This window comes from Anastrepha obliqua, chromosome 2, assembly GCF_027943255.1.
Source record: "Anastrepha obliqua isolate idAnaObli1 chromosome 2, idAnaObli1_1.0, whole genome shotgun sequence".
Lineage (NCBI taxonomy): Eukaryota > Metazoa > Arthropoda > Insecta > Diptera > Tephritidae > Anastrepha > Anastrepha obliqua.
In genome coordinates this window covers 118143970-118165336 of record NC_072893.1, presented here as the reverse complement: position 1 = coordinate 118165336, position 21367 = coordinate 118143970, and the positions used below count along the sequence as shown (strand labels likewise).

General features: G+C 38.8%; 1 long non-coding RNA gene across 2 annotated transcripts; it reads right to left on the bottom strand.

Annotated features, from left to right (window-relative positions):
- Positions 1–4678: 4678 nt before the first annotated feature.
- On the bottom strand, positions 4679–19997 carry LOC129236849 (uncharacterized). 2 transcript variants are annotated; one of them, XR_008581721.1, is made up of 4 exons: positions 19812–19997; positions 5260–5364; positions 4938–5191; positions 4679–4788 (listed from the first exon to the last, which is right to left on the bottom strand). It is a non-coding gene; the product is annotated as an uncharacterized LOC129236849 (long non-coding RNA). The 2 variants fall into 2 exon arrangements; XR_008581720.1 differs by lacking the exon at positions 19812–19997 and adding an exon at positions 13766–13879.
- Positions 19998–21367: the final 1370 nt, after the last annotated feature.

Sequence of the window (21367 nt, the reverse complement as noted above, 5' to 3'; positions counted from 1 at the left end):
GTCTTCTCATAAAACCATCTGCCGTTCGGAGTTGATTTAGAAATGTAGGCTCCCCATTTTGAGGTTTACATTACAAATTTCAGGAAGAGTTCCGCCAAAAATATCTAACGAAGCATGTATGCACCGATTATATGTTTATATGGGTTGCTGGTAGATTGATTTCGTGTAAGAATCTATCTAGAACCTCGCTATCGATTCCCTTCCTTTGCTGAATACTAATATGGTGATAATAATCTGCTGTTGCCTTCACACCACCAGGAGTTATCACCGAATTTTATTATGCTAGTTATTGGTCACTTCACGATGGTAATACTTCGCGATGAGACGCAGCACAATGACTGTAGATCTTGGGCTGTAAGATCTCCACAATTGGCAACAAATTTAACAAAGTTCTTTCAAAAAGCGGTCGCCTCTCGGTGGACAGGAGGAAACCTTCGAGTGTGTTTAAAATAAGCTGAAATAAGAAGCAGCCCTTGTGACTTCGATAAGATCCACTGACGACAAATAAAATAAAGTTAGCAATGTCTTCTAGGACTCACCTATTCATTCGCTTGCTTTGTTAAATACTCTTTTCAGGATCTGCTGTTGTTTTCACACGATCTACAGTTCTCAACGAATCTGATTATGCTAGTCAGGGGACACTTCTCGGCAAGACTTCGCGATGAAACGAAACCCAGTGATCCACACCGCTGACGACAAATATAACAAAGTTCCTTCGAAAAGCGGTCACCACTTGGCAGAGAATGGGATCCCTTTTAGTATATTTGAGTTAAGGTGAGCTAAGAAGCAGCCCAGTGACTTGGGTAAGATCTCCACCACTGACGACAAATATAACAAAGTTTTTTCAAAAAGCGGTAGCCTCTTTTCAGAGACTGGGACACTTTTGAGTAATTTTTTTACGATAAATTTATAATATAGAAATATAAATATATATACATTTTACGATAAATCTACCGTTAGAAGAGAACTTAAAACTATGGTGCTTTCCATTTGTGGCAGGAGAGCTTTTTTTCCTTTTAGGGATCCATGCACCAGTCTATTATGCGCAGTCAATAAATTAACACAGCACTACTCATTCCCGTAATATTCTTCATTCGAAGATACAGGAATTTACTTCTCCAGCTCTGGCAATTCTATCATGACCTCAACCCACAACACAAGTTCATTGATATTATGCAAACATAATAAATAATAAACGGTCAAGTGTTGCTTGCTCATAAATCTTTGGGTAAAACCTTCAATCAACAATTGACATAAAAGATGAAAAAACGCAGTGTACCCGCAGAAGGGCAGCAAAGCTAGATAGGAAACTAATCAAGTGGCGTATCTCTACGCTGGCTTAAACAAAAGTACTATGTCGTATGTATGAATGTATGCGTGTAGGTGGGTTGGCTGGCACATTGTCATTGAAATCAGATAAGGCAATATTTACACCTAAAGCAATCAGAAAAATATACTTCTTACTTTGCTATAAATATTATATACGCAGGGACGTACCTACATACACAAATAAATGTGGATGAATAACCAACATTGCCAATGGACAAGAAAATAAGCGGCAAATAGTTGCTATTGTAATGCTAATAAACAAATAATTGTTTAAAAGTCGTAAAAATCTGGTAGAACGACTCATGCACACATACACACACATACTCGCCAGCTATGCATATAGTCTTTCGCTCGAGAGATCTTATCAAAAGGGGGAAAAATGAAAAAAAAAATTGGAATAAGAAAAATTAGCACACTGCAACGGAGAAATGTTTAATACATTTATATTTTATGACTTTTAAACAATTATTTGTTTATTTATTTTCATGTTCTTGCTTTATTTGCCTGCCCGTCCGCGCACTTTTGTTGATAATATTATTGTTGATTTTTGATGTGTTGTTGTTTATAAGCCGCCGGCTCGTGTTTGCTTTGTTATTTCTGTCACATTGTTGCTCACGCATATTGTTGTTATTTTACGTAGGTACTTCTGCTTAGGACGGGCTTCAAACACCAAATTTGTTGCACTGTAGTTGGCTTCATTTCCTTTCAATTGAAGGCTGCCGAATGGCAGATGGTTCATATGGCACACTTTTTCATTGCAGAAATAAACTTAAGATTTCTTATTGCACTTTGGCGGGCGATTCTGAACATTTGGATTTACAAATTTAAAAATTAGGAATTGAACGCTCGATCTTCGTATGAATAGCCGACCTGCTACGCCCAATCACACATTTCTATGTCGCCCCGTTCGCTCTTTGCTGAGATGTTTTTCGTTTTATTGCATTTAATTTTTTGCACTCCGCAAATATTTGCTGAAGCTTTTATTCAATTCTTTACGCTTTAATTTTAAAAATTTAATTTGTTCTTTGTTTCGCATAGGAATGATAAAAAACGAGTGTACGAAAGTACAAAAAAAAAGTCCGATTGTGTTCATGCGAATATTTGTGAGTGTGTAAGAGCACAGGGTGGTCATTGGAGCTTAACACAGTTGGAAAGACACTTTGTTTTCATTAGAAATTTTAGCACGCAGAGTCAATATCCACTCCTGATATATGCAGAGTAGTAGTCATGGTGAAAAGATTTCAGAGGTGTGGCCAAGATCAGACCGCTGACCGGCTCTTAGCAAAATTGAAAGAACCAAGTGATTGGCTGACGTAACAGGGGCCATGACAGCGGTTTGTCTACGAAAAAACTCAGATTGTGTTGGTGATATACGGAAAAAATCAACGCAGCTCCCCTTTCATATTACTTTTTTGCCGTCTGAACAATGACTAATTGGGCCAGTGTATGAGATAATTCTGCTCCCAATTCCCCGGTGATGTGGCAGCCGAGTTTACTCGCTCAATTTCCTTCCTTACCATATTTGAAGGCAAACCTGGTAATACCCTATGAACAGAAAGTACCGGGAATGTTTAAATAAAACAAAACAGAATTAAATTTCAGGCAAATTTATTTTATCTCCTTCAAAGTATGACCCGTCTGAAGCAACAAGTGAAGGGATGGCCTTTAGCTCCTTTTCTTCGCATTCTCTTTGTTCTCTTATATCGACTGAAATCTCCTTCCACGAAGTGGTTACTTCAACTTGGGAAACAAAAAAAGTCGCATGGGTCCATATCAGGTGAATGGTGCTTGCACGATGGTATTTACTTGGTGTTTGGTCATACACATTTTGGGTTCTGTGCGATGGCGCGTTATCATCATGCAAAATCCAAGAATTGTTTGCCCACATTTCCAGGCGTTTGCGACGTACAGCATCTCTCAAACGCCTCAAAACGGATAAATAATATCTTTATTGACTGCCTGTCCTGATGGAAGGTACTCATGGTGCACTACGATTTGGCAATCGAAGAAAACAGCCAACTTTTTGGTCATAGGGTATATCATTCTTGATAGTGTAGCTAAAATGACAACCAATATCGTTGAGTCTTAGCCTGTCAAATAACCACATTGTAGATTTGCTAAACTTTTGAGCTTCACGGATTAAAATCCGGTCCGAATGGTCGTGGTTATGGCATCGTTCCGTTTTTCAAACAATTAACTATGTAATTGTTCACGGATTTGTCGTCAGTGCATCCCTCTGCTGGAGATAAAAGTTATTGCCTGCTTTGTGATATGTGAACTGGTTCCCATGTTTTCATTTCGCTAAGCTTCTCCTTCATTTTGAGGCGTGCGTCTTCATGCTGTCCTACAAATGGAGAGACCCACAATTTTCTATCGCCTCTGAAAGCCAGATGGTTTCCATGAGAAGCTTTTTCATAGCAGAAATGCTCTTGGATCTTCCGAAAGGGTGGACATTACATGCTTGGGCCGATCAGAAGTAGAAAAAACTTTTCCCATCATTTGATATTTCATGAAAAGATTAAATCTCATTTCTCTGATCTGGGTTCCCGGACATAGAAACATAGAGGGAAATGAAATTGCTGATGAGCTTGCCAGGAAGACGTCAACTGAATGGGTCTCCTATTCAGTCATCGGCATCCCCTTACTGTTGTTAAAGGTGAATTGCGCAACTTATTTATCAGGAAAGCGCAGAAAAGATGGAGCTCTATTTCTTCATGTACTATTTCGAAAATCCTTTAGCCCCAATACAATATACGGAGGACTCAGAAAGTTCTTTGGACTCCTCCCCATTCAATTTCCAAACTCGTAGCTGTGTTTACCGTTCACTGGACGATCGGCACACACGCGGAAAAGCTAGGGTTAGCATTTACCCACATTGCTGAAGCTGTGGGAAGCTTTCAGAGAAGGAGACTGTTGATCATTTTCTCTGTAAATATCCGGGTTTGCCAGCTAGACAACTAAGGTCACTGGGCGCTTCTTTCTTCGACAGCCTGAAGCAGTGCGCCAACCTTAATCCAATCAATCCCCTCCATTATATCAACAGCTCTGGCTGGCTGTAGATATCTACCTGTTGGAGGTCTCATAAAGGTATCAAAATGGCGCGTTAGTGCTACTTGTGGAGTACCAGACCGGCAATTCAACCATTTCACCGACGTACCTGATGTAGGCATCGAAACTGAAGCCAACCGGAAGATGGCAGTCACAAAAAAAAAAACACTTTTACATTTTTGAAGTAAACCCTTCACTTCGCCACTGCTTCATATTCGCCGTAAAATCACCTGTTCTGTACTTAAAATGTGTTTTACTTGTTCAGTTTTTCAATACATGGCACTTCTACCAAACCCCTTTGTACACATGTGTGTGTGTGTGCTTTTATTTTATGCGCTTCCCGCTTTGTCATGACGAATGATGATGCGAACGTGTGTTCTTATTGTTGTTTTGCTCGATTATTTGCGAACTCTGGCAGACAATGTGGGAACAGTTCATCATCGCATTCGAGTTGCAGTGCAGTGCAAAAGAATAGAATTGATAAGGCAAGGCAAAAATAAAATAAATATTAGATGAAATAATAGTAAACAAGTGAAGTTGGAAAAATTGCATTTAATTACTTTTTGTATGCACTTCATAAATTATTTGCAGCTGTAACAAATGATCTCGTTCGTTTGGCTTTCACACAACTCGCGAAACCTTTGTAGTCCCTCTACCAGCGACTATTTGTTGCTCTAATTGTTAGTCTTCGGCGCAAATTATCTTCAATTAAATGTCATGCTGCCAACTGCGGGCATTGCGCTCATTTTTGTTCACACACACAATTCCGTCATTGTCTTTGCCTGCGTACAATTGATGACATTCGCCGCATTTGCTTTTGAAAAATAATGGTGGCCGTAAGAAAAGGGATACATTACAGGGTATGCATTAATGTGTTCTTACTTTCATGAATATGTACGAGTATGTAGGAATATTTGAGAAAATTTGCCGGAACTTTTTCCCTTATCGCTTGGGATAATCGACTGTCCATGCCATTCATTAGCTTGTCTATAAATATTAATCATATTTGATATTTAAATATTGATGTTCTCGTTGTGCATTACAGCTTATTGTTTTGTGTTATTTCCTAGGTAAAAGCTAATTGGGGTATTGAAATGTTAATAGAATAATTTTCTAAGAATTTGATGTTAAGAGAAAAAGGTCGTTTGAAATTAGAGTTTTTTTCGTCAGTAGATGTTACGTGGCAAATGTACATACATATAAAATTCGTTGATCATACGACAAAACAACTTCTCTTCTGGATATCGGATTAAACCAGTCTTCGAAATATTAAAAACCAGATAATTCAAAAATTCCTGAATCTCAACTTTGACTTCTTTTAATACCTGTAAAATACGAGTGTCGTTTAAAAAGTCCGTGCAAAAATAAAAACTACGAAGGGGGTTAAATAAGTACCCGTTTTAGAAATGAAGACACCAATACGATATATGAAGGACTCAGAAAGTCCTTTGGACTCCTCGCCATTCAATTTCCAAGCTCGTAGCTGTGTTTACCGGTCACTGGACGATCGGAACACACGCGGAAAAGCTAGGGTTACCATTTAACCTCCATTGCAGAAGCTGTGGGGACCTTTCAGAGAAGGAGACTGTAGAGCATTTTATATATATCCGTTATATCAACAGCTCTGGCTGGCTGTAGATATCTGCCTGTTGTAGGTCTCATAATGGTATCAAAACGGCACTTTAGTGCTACTTGAGGAGTGCCAGGTGTACTTCAACCGTTTCACCGACCTACCTAAGACATCACTTTTTCAAAATTTTTTTTTATTTTTCAACATAGTCCCCTTTTAGAAAGATACACTTCTCCCAACGCTGCGGCCTCTTTTTAATCCCTCCAAAAAGTAGGATTTGTGGAACTCCCCACAATACGCCTCTATCTCGGCGATGACTTCCTCATTTGAACTAAATATTTTTCCTAGATCGGGTGAATACGGGAGGTGCGGCAGCAATTCATGCAGTTTGGTAGCGCCAACTCCGGAAGAATGTGCAGGTGCGTTATCGTGGCAAAACAGCATCTTGTTTTTCGCCAAATGCGGTCGTGTATCCTTCAATTTTTTGTGAAAGCAGTCCAATAACCCACTTTAGCATTGCCCAGCGACCATTCTGCGTTTTCTAAAAGATCCATGAGGATGACGTCGTTCGCATCCCAAAAAACCGTCGCCATGAACTTTCTGGCCGATGGGACTGTCTTCGTCTTCTTTGCAGCAAACTCACCGGGAGAGATCTATTGTTTTGAATGTTTCTTAGTTTTTTGTTTGTGTTGATGAATCCAGGTTTCATCAGCGGTGACAACGCGACGCAAAAATCCCTTCGTATTTCGCTTAAATTGCTCCAAACACTGCTTTGAAGTTAACAGCTGCTTATGCTTGTTGTTCACCGTAGGCAATCGCGGCACCCAACGGGCCGACAAGTTATTCATCGCCAACTTATCATGTAAAATGTTAATTGTCGTTCCGGTCGACACACCTATGGCCTCTGTTACTTCGCGCACTTTCGTTTGTCGATCAACGAGAATCATGCCGTGGACTTTTTTAATGATTTCCGCGGTAAACACGTCTGCTGCGCGTCCTGGTCGCTCCCCATCACAAACGGGTGTCCGTGCATGTTTAGATTCGTTGAGCCAATATCTAACTGTGGTCAGGGATGGCGAAGCGTTCCCGTAGACAGCATCCAACTTTGCTTTTATCTCCTCGCATTTTTTTCCCATCCAAAAACATAAAGTAAATTACCGAACGCTACTGCTCTTTTTCCATCTTAGCGAAAATCTCGAAAACGTCTCACTCGAATAGCTGTCAAATCCAAACTAATCTAACAATCAGTCTGAAATTTGTTTGCTGTCGTTTGATAGATGACAGCACACGATGCTAATACCAATTTCCCTAAGGACCGTCCTCTGTTATCAAACACGGGTACTTATTGCACTTAATTGATTGGGGTAAGCTTTTCATTTTTCTTTGTAATATCCTTTTAGGCTTCTACACTTCGTCCAACGCTGTTCTAGTTTTCTGATCCTTTATGAATAATAGAATTTGTCCGAGTCTGAAAAGTAGCTATTCGTTTCTGCAATTACATCCTCGTTTGAATAAAATCTTTTTCCCCGCCAGCCATTTTTATTTAATTTGGAGAACAAATAAATATGTAGTAGTCCGCGGGATGTGAAAGAAGTTGGAACCCTCTTTCCTTTAATTTTGCGACCACAATTGCTTAGGCGTGAGCTGATGCGTTGTCGTTATGGAAAAGAAAAATCACTCGATTTCCGATCTGACTGAAACTTGGTGTGTGTTCTTCCAAGAGAAGCGAGTTACTAAACATAAGATCGATCTGCGCCAGCACTGACATCTCTCTGAATATGCATGGACTTTTCAAACGATCCTCTTAAGTTTGCACTAAAGGTAGACGAGTGAAACATTTAAATAAGAGAAAAAGATGAACCGCGCCCTTATTTTTACTCCTTTAGTGCTTGGTTGGTTAAAGTGACGATTCATCTAGGATTGTTGGCACATCCTTTCTAACAACTTCTTTAACGGTTATTTAGAGCATGACTATATCCAGTCTGTGCGTTTCAGGAACCTTATTAGGCTGTTGATGTCTAAGCCAGACAGTTGTTCGAGACTCTCTGTAAGCATAAGCTGCAACTGATAGAAAATATCAATGCCGAAAATTTGAGTGTATTTCGCCATGGAAAAGTTTCTCATAGGTGATCTGCCGTTCCGAGGCCGCATAACATTGTAGGTACTCATAAATCGTGGTGTCATTGGTTCTTATATTCTCCAAAATGGTTATGGAAACAACAATACAGTCGGTGGGTTAAGTTAGCGAACCATTGTTAAGTACTGGGAGTCACTTAAATAAATAACACTTAATTGCTTGGCGAGATATAGAGAAAGTATCGCTGTTGAACCACATTAAAGTCAAAATACAGGAGGTCACTTAAATAAATAATATTTGGTAGTCTGAAGAGATGCAGGCGATGAACCGTTTGTTGATTCTCTTTAACAGAGAACTACTAACTAAAGACGTTGCTCGTTTATTACATCTTGTTGGGAAATCTTATTTACTTAAATATTTAAAAGTCACACAGCGTGAAAGCTTTACCACGCCACTTCATTGTTTCACGCATTTTCTCAGAGATAGCAGAGAAGCCGGGTAAACTAAAAATATTACTAGTACTGTCTGTCATGCTTCTATTTTCAAGACTCTTTAACATTTTTACACATTTGCTGATGATTATAAAAGCAATTATTGTTATTTTTTGCGGACATTCTTATGTCTATTCGCTTAACCAAATAGTAATTAATAAGTTGCTATCACTAGATGATAGCAAGAAAAATACTTTAGTATTGTGTTTAAAAAATATTAATTTTTATATTATTCTTCAATAGATAACTATTGAACCGCTGAAGACGGCTGTGTGTTAAGTACATAACTATCGCGCAAAAAATCACAGTTATAAAATTAATAATTGTCATGCAGATAATTCATAACAATGACAATGAAAACAATTATGACGTTACAAAATGACAAATACAATCTTAAATCAATATTTTACCTTACAAGGAGATGCACTAATGCCGAACTGGCGTGTTTGTGGTGAATTTAGTACCATGACTAGTTCGCATTTCTCCTTTACTCCATTTATATATGTACAAAAGTGAATTTTATACGGCGTATGCTAGGAAGAGTCAAATTTTCACAGCTGCATACCATTTTCGATAGATTGAAACTAGTACCAAATAGGACAGTTGGAAACTAGTACGCTTTGTAGCATTTTTTGATGCTTCCGAGCTAATGCTAATTTTGAAGAAATTTGATATGAGAAACAAAATTGTATTTGGACTTTTGCTTTAAGCGTTGCCGCAGAAATCGATTGGGCTAGGACACTGAGGCGCCATTCATTCAATACTTGGGTAATTAACTGGTTTAAGTGTGGATTTTCCCTGCAGTGTAAATACGAACCTTCGCATAAATGCATACAAATTTATGTGCGCACAAGACTTTGACCCTTTAGGCACTTGAGTGCAAATATCTATGCGCGAAGAGTAGATTTTATTGTAAAAATTTGCAGTGAACGCAGAAAATTGCAAAATAAATGTCTTCATCGCTTTTTAAGGTTAACAAAAAGTGAAAGTGTTCAACGCAAACTTTGTGACAATGTGCGTAATGACACACCGGTGACAGTTAACGTCCACTGTTAGACTATGGTAATATTTACAACGAAGATTTAGACTTGAGAGTGGCAAAATTTTTTTGTTTAACTGTTAAACTTGTATTTCTTTTCTTAAAAAGAAAAGCAAAAGCAAAGCAATTTATTTTGCCTTTCAATTAACAACTCATTGCGAATAATCAGCGCTTCGCATACTCGTTCATAACCAAAACTGCTCATAGTGTACAAAAGAACCAATTTAAATAGTCTGGCAACTATGTATTAACTAGTAATTGCAATGCAGGTTATTCAATCTTTAAATTGCGGTGCATTGCCTTTGAAGTGCACTACACAATATTGGCAAACACGTACTAGAGTGACATACGAACGTACAGTAGTGGCCAGTTAAAAGTTATCATCCACATTTTTTAAAGCTTGGGCAAAAATTCGAATATGCGGTCGCCGTAGCCGAATGAATAAAAAGTTTTTCCTAATAACGTCGCAGGTAATGGCAAACCTTCGAGTATTTTTCTGCCATGAAAAAGGTCCTTTAAACATTATTTGCCGTTCGGAGTTGAATTAAAACTGTAGGTTCCTTCATTCCCTCCGCTTTTTCTCTAAAATCATTTCTCTGTATACCAATCCTCTCTATATTAGCGCAAAATAAATCATTTCCTTTTAAATAAATATTTTTACTAAATTAAAAGAACAATTTTGAGTGATGGAAATCTTTATTTTGACCTTTGCGCGCTTTATTGCTTCTCTGTTTTTCTACTGCAGTTGTCTAGTTCAGAAGCGTCCAAAATAATTGGCATACGATGCCATTTGCAAAAATTACAAATCTTCCGATAAGGTAACTAATTTGCGCCACCTTCTATTATTAGTAGGCATGTTGTTGTTGAGCAGCATAAACATTTCCTATACATGTACGAGAAATGCTGCTGGAGTTACAGTCCTTGGTCGGATACTATAAATCCGGGTCGTTTCGGTAACGTAGAACCGATTGTCGTAGGAACGACATAGTAGACATAGTTCTAGTAGGTGAAGAGTGATACTTTTCTCTCCATACTCCGCTACTTGGAATTCATCTGGTTAAATTGCCGCCAGGAATCGAAATAAATCACAATAAATCTTCTAGTAGTACTGGAAAGAAACTAAACTCTAGTAAACTCTCCTAGTATTTAATAGGTCCTAAAAGTTTCAGTCCTCCATTTTGATGTCTCTCTCAAAGAAAATACACTAAGAGCTGTAATTTGATATTTTATAAGATATATGGAAGAGGCAGAAGATTTTAAAATGACATTCAGAACATAACTTATTGTGGTTCTAGTGCTGAGTGCTCTACTTATGCAAATCATGCTAAATCTCTAGACTAAGACATTGTACAGATTCATAAGTAAAAACACTCTCAGCTGGTTGTCCAAAAATGCACACAGCTGAGATCTCCTGATTCCAAAAGGCTGTTTTCATGTTACATAAAAATGACTAAATTTCGTAGAAAATTTTAACAAAAAGTCTAAGAAATGACGTAAAAATTCAAATATTTCTCAATAAAAAGCAGTATTATAGCTAAGAAATATATGTATTATAAATATTTTTTATTGTAAATTTTCCAAGTCAAAGACATTATTTTCTATTTGTTTGTCGAAATTCTACTGTTTTTAATGTTCCCATAAAAATTCTAATTTGCCATAGGAACCCTGCCAATACGATTAAACAGAAATACCATCACACAGTTGACTGCATGTCAAACTCACACCAAGGGTGTCTGTCAAAAAATAGGAAGAAGGAGAGTGTTTTTGCTTGTATTTTTGTGCAATGGACTAAGGCTAGCAGTCTAACTCAATGGGGTCCAACACGCAGTCATTCTATACAGATAAATATAGTATGTACCTGTACCTTACAACGGCTTTGTAGATCCAATGAAAATTATTGGAATTTAGCCCGCATTTTTTATTTAAGGCTTCGTTGCAAGTATAGGGATCCTAAGAAGTCTTCTCATATCCTTTAACTATATTGTTTTTACAGTTCGACTTCTTGTAAGACATGGGCTGAAAAGTCCCGGGTCTAACAAAGAAAACAGGTTGTTTTTTGTTCGCTTAGCTTTATTCATTAACTAATTTTCATCAAGAACAACGCAATCATTCCAGCGCCACTCTAACATTTCGATACCACTTTTCTAGAACGATTTATCTTTTGCCTCAGTTTGTATTTCTCAGTTTCAGCAATAACCTCTTCATTCGGGGGAAATTTCGTATCGGCGATCATTTCCTTAGGTCTACAGACAGCCAGTAGTCACTGGGAGACAAATCTGATGAATACGGTGGATGTGGGAGCAGTTTGAAGTTGAATTCATGTAGTTTTTTTCATTGTTTTGATTGACTTGTGACACGATGCGTTGTCTTCATGAAACAAAACAGTGACCAAACGCGGCACCTACTTTGAACAGAACTTTCTCATAGTCAAATGCTCTTGTAAAATAAAGCCAACACGTCCTTTGATATCTTTATGATGTCAGCTAACTCACGCAACTTCACTTTTCGATCATTCAAAACGATTTTGTGGATTTTTTTGATGTTTTCTGGTGTTACCGCTTCATTTAGACGTACACTGCGTTGTGCATCATCGGTGTCTCTACGACCACGTTTAAAGTTAGCAAACCATCGTTTTATTGTTGTTTGTGATGCAGCGGAGTCCCCATAACACTTTTCAAGCCATTGCTTTGCTTCAACGGTATTTTTCCCCATCAAGAAGCAGTGCAAAATTAAAACACGAAATTCTTTTTTATCCATTTTTTGAAAATAACAAAAGTAGCGCCACTTTTACCACAATAACTCACGAACTAATGAATAGAATATCATAAAATCTTAACAGCTGTCTTTTTAAGGTTAGTACTAACTGAGAAAAAGGGTGAATGCAATAAAAATAGTGTCATCTATTTGTGAGGCCCGGGACTATTCAGCCCATGTGTTATAATAAGAATAACACCCAGAAATTTGGCTTTGTTTCTGAAGGGAGGCTCAATGCTGAACGAGGCTCAATTTAAAAAAAGAAACGTGAGCTTTGCTGCCTTTGAGCGTAGAAATTATTTGTGATTGGTCTACATGTACCAGAATACCTCAAAAATTAGTTGAACGTCCTTAAGTTACACGATCTTGAAGGCCAGTGAATATACTTAGATGCAACGCGAGAGAACGAAACCCTCGAACTTCTCAGCCAATACATTTAATATTTCCCGCTTGGTATGGCAAGTGGCACCATTCTGTTTTAACCACAAGTTTGTGAGATCCATAACCATCTTAGGCCATAAAAAGATTGTTGTCATATTCCGATATCAAGCGTCCTTAAAAATCCTTTTATTTGTTGCAAATAGGATTACTTACCATTTATGGCCACCATCACCTGACTACGAGTTTCATTCTATTTTTCGCAAAAGCGATTTGAAGGTGAAATTTCATTGAGGAGGAGAAATAACACCTAACAAAATTTCTTATCTGTGGTCACTTTTATCTCACCGCAATTGTCGCTACGAGTAATCGTGTGTGTATTTGTGTGCAGGCGAGTGAGCATTTACGAGTATACGAGTATGACAAACATGTCACCTGTAACTGTAAATGCCAACTATTGGGCTTGGCGGCAAATTTTGCCAATCTTAACTAGTTTTTGTTTTTTTTTGCATTTTCAACCATTTTAAATTAAATTATGCCTTACTGGGGTAAAATATTTAATGAAGTGGAGGTATTTTTAGTGAAATCGTGGGAGTTGTTTTTTTCTCCATTTCATTTTGCATTTCTGTAATGAGAATTTTTCACAAAGTATTCTTAGAATTCCTGTGAAGCACTCAAAGCTTTTTTTATAGTTCGGCAGCTGAATGTCAATTAAATAAAGACGCTCTATTTTGATAAACCGCGTAATTAAAGAGGTAAAAATATAAAAAATAAATATAAAAAAGTAAAGCGTAAAAAAGTGTTGTTATGCGCCGCGATGTTCTGCCAAATATTATGCGGGAAAACAGCGGTTACACGCACGCATTCTAATGTCAACTGCTCATTAATGTCATTCGTGTCTTCGTAAGCACACGTAAAAACCAACATACATAAGCACATGGGTACATACATATATTTATAATAATAAAATAAAAATATTAAAGCAAAAAAAAAAATTTAAGTAAAAATAACATAATAAAAAAAAAAATTAAAAGAAAAGAATGAACGCATAACAAAGTTGGTCGCACGAAAAAGCTTACCGCCGTATGATATTCAGCTGCTCTTCTTCTTGGCCTTAGAAGCTGGAAAGTAGTGCAACGTGCCGACACCTCGACAATAGGTTAACACTTTTTGCTGACGGTTTTTATTTTTTATTTTTTATTTTTTATGGTTTCTTTGCTTTTTTGTCCGTTTCGTTGATTTGTTTTTTTAGTGCAGCTGCTTCTGCACTGTTGTTGCTTTGTTATTTTAGATTTTTTTTCATCGCGGCTTGGTGTTGCTGTTATTTGCCGCTTCATTACTATTATTATTTGTGCTATTATGGTGTCATGATTTTGTTGGTTTGGACTTGGCTGGGCTGGTATTAGCTACAACCTTCTAACGGTTGAAATGGGGCTTACATGCATTCTTACACATTCTACTTACTTAACTTACCAACTTGCGTTACACAACTACAAATAAGCACATACATAAGTTCTTGCCTGCTTAAAGAAGTTGTGACCGAGTAAGCGTAGAAAGTACAAATACAAATACGAGTACAAATATTTGAGGCGTACAATTTCAAGGGAAATGGGCATGAAAAAAGAATTCAGAAAAAGCACACATATGCACTTATTTATGCTACTATAAGTTCCACAAAGCTCTTTCTGATTAGAACATTTTAAGTGGATTAGGAAAATCTTATGGGAAAGACCCTACAAGTATTTGGAGAAAGTCGTTCTTATACCCGAAAGCGCTGGTTAGGGCCTATCACAGTCAATCAGACACACAAATGATAAAGGAGTTCGAAATGTAGTAAAAGCTCCCATAGTTCGACACTCATCTTACCAGTGCTTTTCTCCGGCTATAGGTAGGATAGGAAGAGTACCACGGGTACACTACAAGTTGCACTATAGTGCTGTTTTGATACCATAATGTAGACCGCTTGAAAAACTCAAAACTTGAAGAAGAATGATATAGTGTAGGAGAGCAACAGGATGAAGAACTGCCACAGGCTATCCCCGAAAGGCACACTGAGGAATCTCAAGCGCCTAACTGCCACACCCGGACATTTGCAAAGGAAGTGTTCAACATTCTCTTTCTCCACCGCATCCCCACAGCTTCTGCAATGGGGGTTGTACGGAAGTTCAAGCTCCTGCGCATAAGTTTCTATCACCTAGTGATGGGTGACCCAGCTATGAGTTTGGAAATTGAATGGCAGGGAATTCACAGCACTTTAAGCGTCCTGTTTCTGTCGCATTGAGGGCAAAGTGTTTTTGAGGTAACACTCAATAATATATAACTCCACATGTCTTGCGCTTTTTTAGGAAAAAAATTGTGCTGTTTCTCTTTAACAACGGTCGAGGGGACACCGATGTCTGAGATGGGGACAACTAAAACCGGTTTGTCGACCCTTTTCTGACAATCTCTAAGCATTTTGCATGCCTGCAGGATCGCAAAGAGCCTTGATTGCAAAACCCTACTAGTTTTCGGCAGTTTAAAAGAGACTGAAATATTGGCTAATTTAGGGCAAAAAGATGTGCATGCACTACAAAGCTTTGTACGCAAAATTATGCACGTATTCTGGCCAAATACAATTCAAAAAACCGTGATTTGGCAAGCCACAAAGCAAAAACCGATTGAAATTGAAATCACTAAACGTAATTGGAACTGGTTTGCCCACTCCTAATGCAGATCAAACAACGACATCACCAGAAATGCAAATGAGTGGAACCCGCAGGGCAGCCGCCGCAGAGGAGGACCGTCAAACACATAGAGACGGATGATAGAGATGGAGATGGAGAACACGAATAAAACATGGAACGAAATTAAATTACTGGCCCAAATTTGGGACCAGTGGAAACAATTTGTTGAGGTCCCATATTCGATAAAGGAGTAAAAGGATCAAATATATAGGGGAAACCCCCGAATCCATCTTGGATCCGTCAGTGAAAACAAAGATACCTAAGTCCGTGCAGACTCTGCCGTCCTTTGAATCCAGCCTGCTTGGACAATCCAGCTATAGCCACAGTACAATTTGGCTATAAGAGAAGTCCGCTTGTGGGGCAAGTGCTTATAAATAAAGGTACCCACTTTCCAAATAAATAATGAAATGTTGCTAGTTCTCGGAATTTAAGCTCTTCAATGCACGAGGAAATCAAGTGGATCCTTTCACATCCATAGGTATTACAATTTTGTCCAATACTCTCGCTTATGACATGGAACTATGTAGATCTCGGTTGAAAGAGGTTACTTTCTTTTCGCATTCGGTGCTCAATCCGAGCTGTTTGAAGATTTAAACTAATAAGCGACCATAAAGCAAATGCTTATTCTCTTCTATAACAAAGACATTTGGACCTTGGCTGCGAATGGACCTTGCCTGAGATTATCGAGCAAAATTCTTATCCGGCTAGTGCACAAAATGTTTAGTTGTTAGGTTATCGGATGGCTCGAATCTGGACGGAAGAGTTGGTGGGGGAGTATTTTGCGAGGAGCTCCCGGTCGCTCTCACTTTTTTGCTACACCTGCGGATATTGCGGGTTTAAGTATCACTTACCTGGTTAAGTAGTTAATAGGAACGTAATTAGCCACTGTTGACTATCATCCTCTAATCCAAAGTCCTTTCTTACTTTTTCCACCTATCTGGTCTTTCGGTGAATCCTACAAAAATTACCTTAGTGCTTTCCACTAGGAAACGCAATATGGAAGGCCTGTTACTACCCACATTGAAAGGGGTAACACTGCAACTGTCTTCTGAGGTTAAATATTTAGGAGTAATCCTAGATAGTAAGCTTACCTGCAAGAAACACGTCGAGCAGAAGGTCTCTCGAACACTAAAATTCTTCTGGCAGTGTAAGAGAACCTTTGGCAAGACATGGGGTTTAAGAACGGCGATAGTACACTGGCTGTACATCACCCTGATTAGACCCATTATTACATACGGCTCTGTAGTATGGTGGAAAGCCACAATGGTTAATTCCAGAGTAAAACTCCTAAACAGGCTGCAGAGAAGTGTGTGCTTGGGTATCACAGGTGCCATGAGTACGACATCTGGTGATGACCTTAATGCCATTCTGAACTTGCAACCAGATCTTTAAATTCGAAAGGAAACAATGAAGGCGGCGTACAGGCTCAACTTAAACGGAGTCTGGGGTAAATGAAGTAAGCATTGGCCACTGTCAGATATACCACCAGTTGTCGGAGCGGTGCACACTGTTCTCGATGCCGGTGGACAATCGGGTGCCTGTCGTTAGCTTCGGTAGGAAATATGATGTTTTGATCCGAGATAGAGATCAATGGATAAGTCCAGAGAACCTACTAACGGGATATCAGCACACTTTCTACACCGACGGATCCAAAACCAGTGGATCTAGGTGGTATGTACTTAGACGAAGACACTAAGTACTCCTATACCACACGCTATCTCTTACGGAAGTCTATGCCATCTTGAATGTGGCTTACTGGCTAATTGAGAAAATGTGGCGGGGCAAAAGTATTGGAATTTGTAGTGACATTCAAGCTGCACTGAAAGCCCATGCTAACCCACGCTGCTCTTCGAAGTTAGTGGGTGAATGTAAGGCAAAACTGAACAGTGTTGCAAAACACAACAAAGTTAGTCTTATTTGGGTGCCCGGACATTGTGGTATTACAGGGAGCGAGTTAGCTGATAAATTGGCAAATGAAGGCTCTGCAAGTATGCCAGTAGGCCCTGAACCCTTTCCAGGTGTCAATTTCGCATCGATTCAACTATGGATTGACGACTTCATGAGGTCTACCCACAGAGATCGTGCAGAGTAGCCAAGTGCTTTGTGAAAGAACCAAACAGGAAAACAGCGACCTTTCTCCTAAAACTCAGCAGAAAGGACCTGAGACTACTGGTTTGTGTAATCACTGGGCACAACGCCTGTGGTCAGCATATGGCTGCTGTGGGGGTCGTAGACAGCCCGATATGGTTATCCTGTCTTGAGAATGACGACACTGCAGATCATTTTCTCTGTAGCACTCCGGCGTCTTCCAGAATCAGACTTAGGATATTGGGTTGTGATGTACTGAGTATGGATAAAGTTCATACTCTTCCTCCTCCGGATCTCTTAAAATTCATCAATGAATCCAAGAGATTTGTGGAAGAGTGACCTCAAACTAATTTATCCGTCTTACCACCCACTTTTTATCTCTCCTATCTCTATTCTTTCTACTGATATCTATCCGGGTGTAGTACAATGGTCTACTGACTGAGTGCTTGGACTTGTCCAACCCCCCCACAAATCTAATCTAATCCACCTATCTGGTTCTTTTCCTTCTGCTTGGTCATGGTATTACAAAGGACGCATTTTGATTATTTGCCCAAGTACGCCCCTCGCAAGGGAAACTATTTATCCTAACCTCACCTAGGTTATCGGCAAGTCGAAGCTCTTCAACTGAGTTACATATATTCGGTATGCGCCACACGATAACAGGGATGACGTCAGGCTTATCTTACCAGCAGCAGGCATGGTGATAGTTTCATTTTCACAAAAACTCCTCTTCATTAAACGCACTGAGCGAGCAATACAAGGAAAGAGCTGTCAGTTGGATTCAGTGAAGCGCTTAATGTTAGAAAAATCGATGCCTTATTGGGTAACATAATAGCAGGGGACCAACGCAATAAGGGAGAGAGTCTTACCATGAGAACAAAGTATTTCTAGTATAATAGTTTACCCCAACAAAAGAGGAAAGAATCCCACAGCTACATTTAAACACAAGATACTGCAGATCTTCAGCAAGAGCTGCATACCTCATACTAGTATCTAAATTATCTACATCTTTTCAGAGTGAGCAGACAAAGAGATCTGCCTTATAGTCAGAAATGAGCTTAAGATTTCCACACTAGATGACAGTAGCTTTGATAGCCGATCGAGGCAGTCCAATTAAATTTCAGAATTATTTAGCGGATTTCTTTATCAGGATAGTTGAGGCATAACTTGATTTGGCGAATAGATATTGAAGGAGTTTGATGATTGAATAGCAGTTTTAGGACCGCTTGTTGGCTACCGCCGCAGAGAAAGAGTGCATACACCCTCTTCGGAAGATTAAGATATGCACTTAAAGAGGGAAGTGAAGTTTTACATTAAACTCGATATACCCAGATTTTGACTAGTCTTTCTTCGGTACCATTGGTTACGAACTGTACCGATACATTAATGTTTTGACGAGTTTTTGTATTGGAGAAGAGATTATATATGGAAAATGCCGGGATATGTGTTAATTAATATTAAGCAAACTCTGCTATCTGTAAAGATTCTAGAAACTGAATAACAGTTTAGGTATTGAGCGCAATGTGAACTTGTCTAAGAAGATTTTCAACTACACGCCGACCTGTAAATTCTTTACTTTAAATAAAAATATTCTGGTTTTATCACCACGTCTGGAAAGAGAGTCTGTGAAGCAAGCAAATCATATCACAAAACTTCATGACCCTCAGATATCTATAAAAAAAGTAAAATTTTTTATGCTTACAACAAATTAGAATCCAAAGCTAATTCAACGATTTGTATGGCAAAAAAATAAAGAAAAAACACCAAACAAAAAAAAAAAACACACACACATACAAACACCGATTGCGCGCATTTGGTGCGAAGACCGGAAATGCATAAAATGAGAAAAAATTTTCAGAACTTTGTGATAAAAATAAAGCAAAGAGAAAGAAAATATGTATGTATGTACAAAAATGATGGCCTAAGCAGTGACTGCCACCGGTCTTAGCGCATAGCCGCATAGCCTGCCTGTCACCCATAGCGCACTATTATTAGCTCCTGCTGTTTTTTGTCCATGGGACAAAACGGGCCAAGATCGCTTCAATCCAAGTAGTCTTCAAATCTATTCATTCAATAAATTCGAAGCAAAAGTGGCAATAAAATGCGGTGATTGCTCCACTCCAGTGGAGAAGTCTTACAAATACTTGTACGACCAAGCGACTATAGAAATAGGAAGCGCAGTAGAACGTAGAGAAACTCGCCGGTGGTATACGCTTCAGTTGTTTTGATTTGTGTGCACTCCTACACTCATTAGCAAGTCAAATAAGATGAGTTGAATGCTTTTGAAGTTTATGAAAGAAATTGTCATTGTTACCTGTACGTTGCAGGAGAGGTAAGTAGTTCTGTTCTTTCATCTTTAAGCTTCTTTCATTTTTACTGCCACGCTAAACGCTTCGCTTTGTTTTTGTACTTGCTTACTAACCATGCAACTGTGGTGCCTACTATAAATCCATAAATAAAATTGTCACAATATAGCGGACAAAATAAGTGTGTCAAACGTAGTGACATCATGGTTGCGTTAAGCGCTTGTTTGTGCTCGCTTCGGTTGGCGTTCGACACACAAATATGCAGAAGCACATAATTCTCTGGTGACTGCTGTTCTATGCTATGCCTGCTTGTGTTGGTTCCCCCAACTAGTTGGAGGAATGTTTATTGTTTATGTGGATTATTTTTTCTTTTTATTTCTCTTATTCCTAAGTTCCAGTGAAGTTGTTATCCATCCGGTGGCGGCATGACAAAGCCTGAAAATAGAGAAAAAAATATGCTATATATTATTGAAATGTTCACTTAAGCTCAACGCGGTGATTGGAAAATTTGTTTTGATTTGTTACGAAAATGGTTTGGATGCAATTAGGAAGAATTCCTTAATAGTAGAGGGCGGAAGGCAAAGTGCGTTAAACACAATAGTTGTCGTTTGATGCTTAGAAAATTGGCTTGACATATATAAGTAGATACTTCTAAACATGATTTAGAATAGCTTTTGGGTTCAACAAATTTTAGATTAACTTTTACTGTAGTTGAGGTTACGCGTCGAGTTTCCCAACATTGGTATCCTACCAGGTGCAGTAGCGTAACGGATTCAAGTCATCGGCCTTATCAAGTGTGTCTGTGTACGGGAAATCAGCTGTGAGCCAGAAGATTGTAGCTTCGATTTCAAGTGCTGGGATATAAAACATAGGCAGTGACTTTCAACCAGCTTACACTCGGCAGACAATAGAAAACTGCGAACTTTATTTTTGCGTTCAAAAGCAGCATGAAAATATGGGGAGGGTTCTCTCCATTGCGTTGCCACGGCGGTTGAGAGTATGTGAATGATCAGCCACGGTCCTACAGCTTAATGCTGTCTCCGAATGGGAGATAGATTTTAATAAGAAGCTTTTTCGATGGAGAAAAACGCTCGGAGGTTTGCCATTGTCTGCCGAAGGGCAATCGCTGTTAGAAAGAACTTTCTTCACCAACTCAAACGAAATTCTTTCGATGTATAATTTTTTTACAACTTCTTCTATATTCTCCATCTGATCTTTTCAACTCCTCTTCCTCCTCCGACGAACGAAACCGCTGTATCATTATTCGCTGCGCTATGTCTATGTCGTCGTAAAGCTCTTACAGTTCATTGCTTCTTCGCCTGTGATACTCGCCGTCACCAATGTGCAAAGATTCGAAAATTTTCCGCAGAATCCTTCTCTCAAATACTCCAAGGGACGCCTCATCGGATTTTTTACAACTAAGGAGTGTAAAAATCGGTGAGCAACAAATAAAGAGTTAGACTGTTTCTTCGTTGTTCTCAAAATATGAAGTGCGTAAGATTTTTTAGTCGCATTGCGGCTGCTAAAACTAGAAAAAACAAAGAAAAACACACAGTTACACATT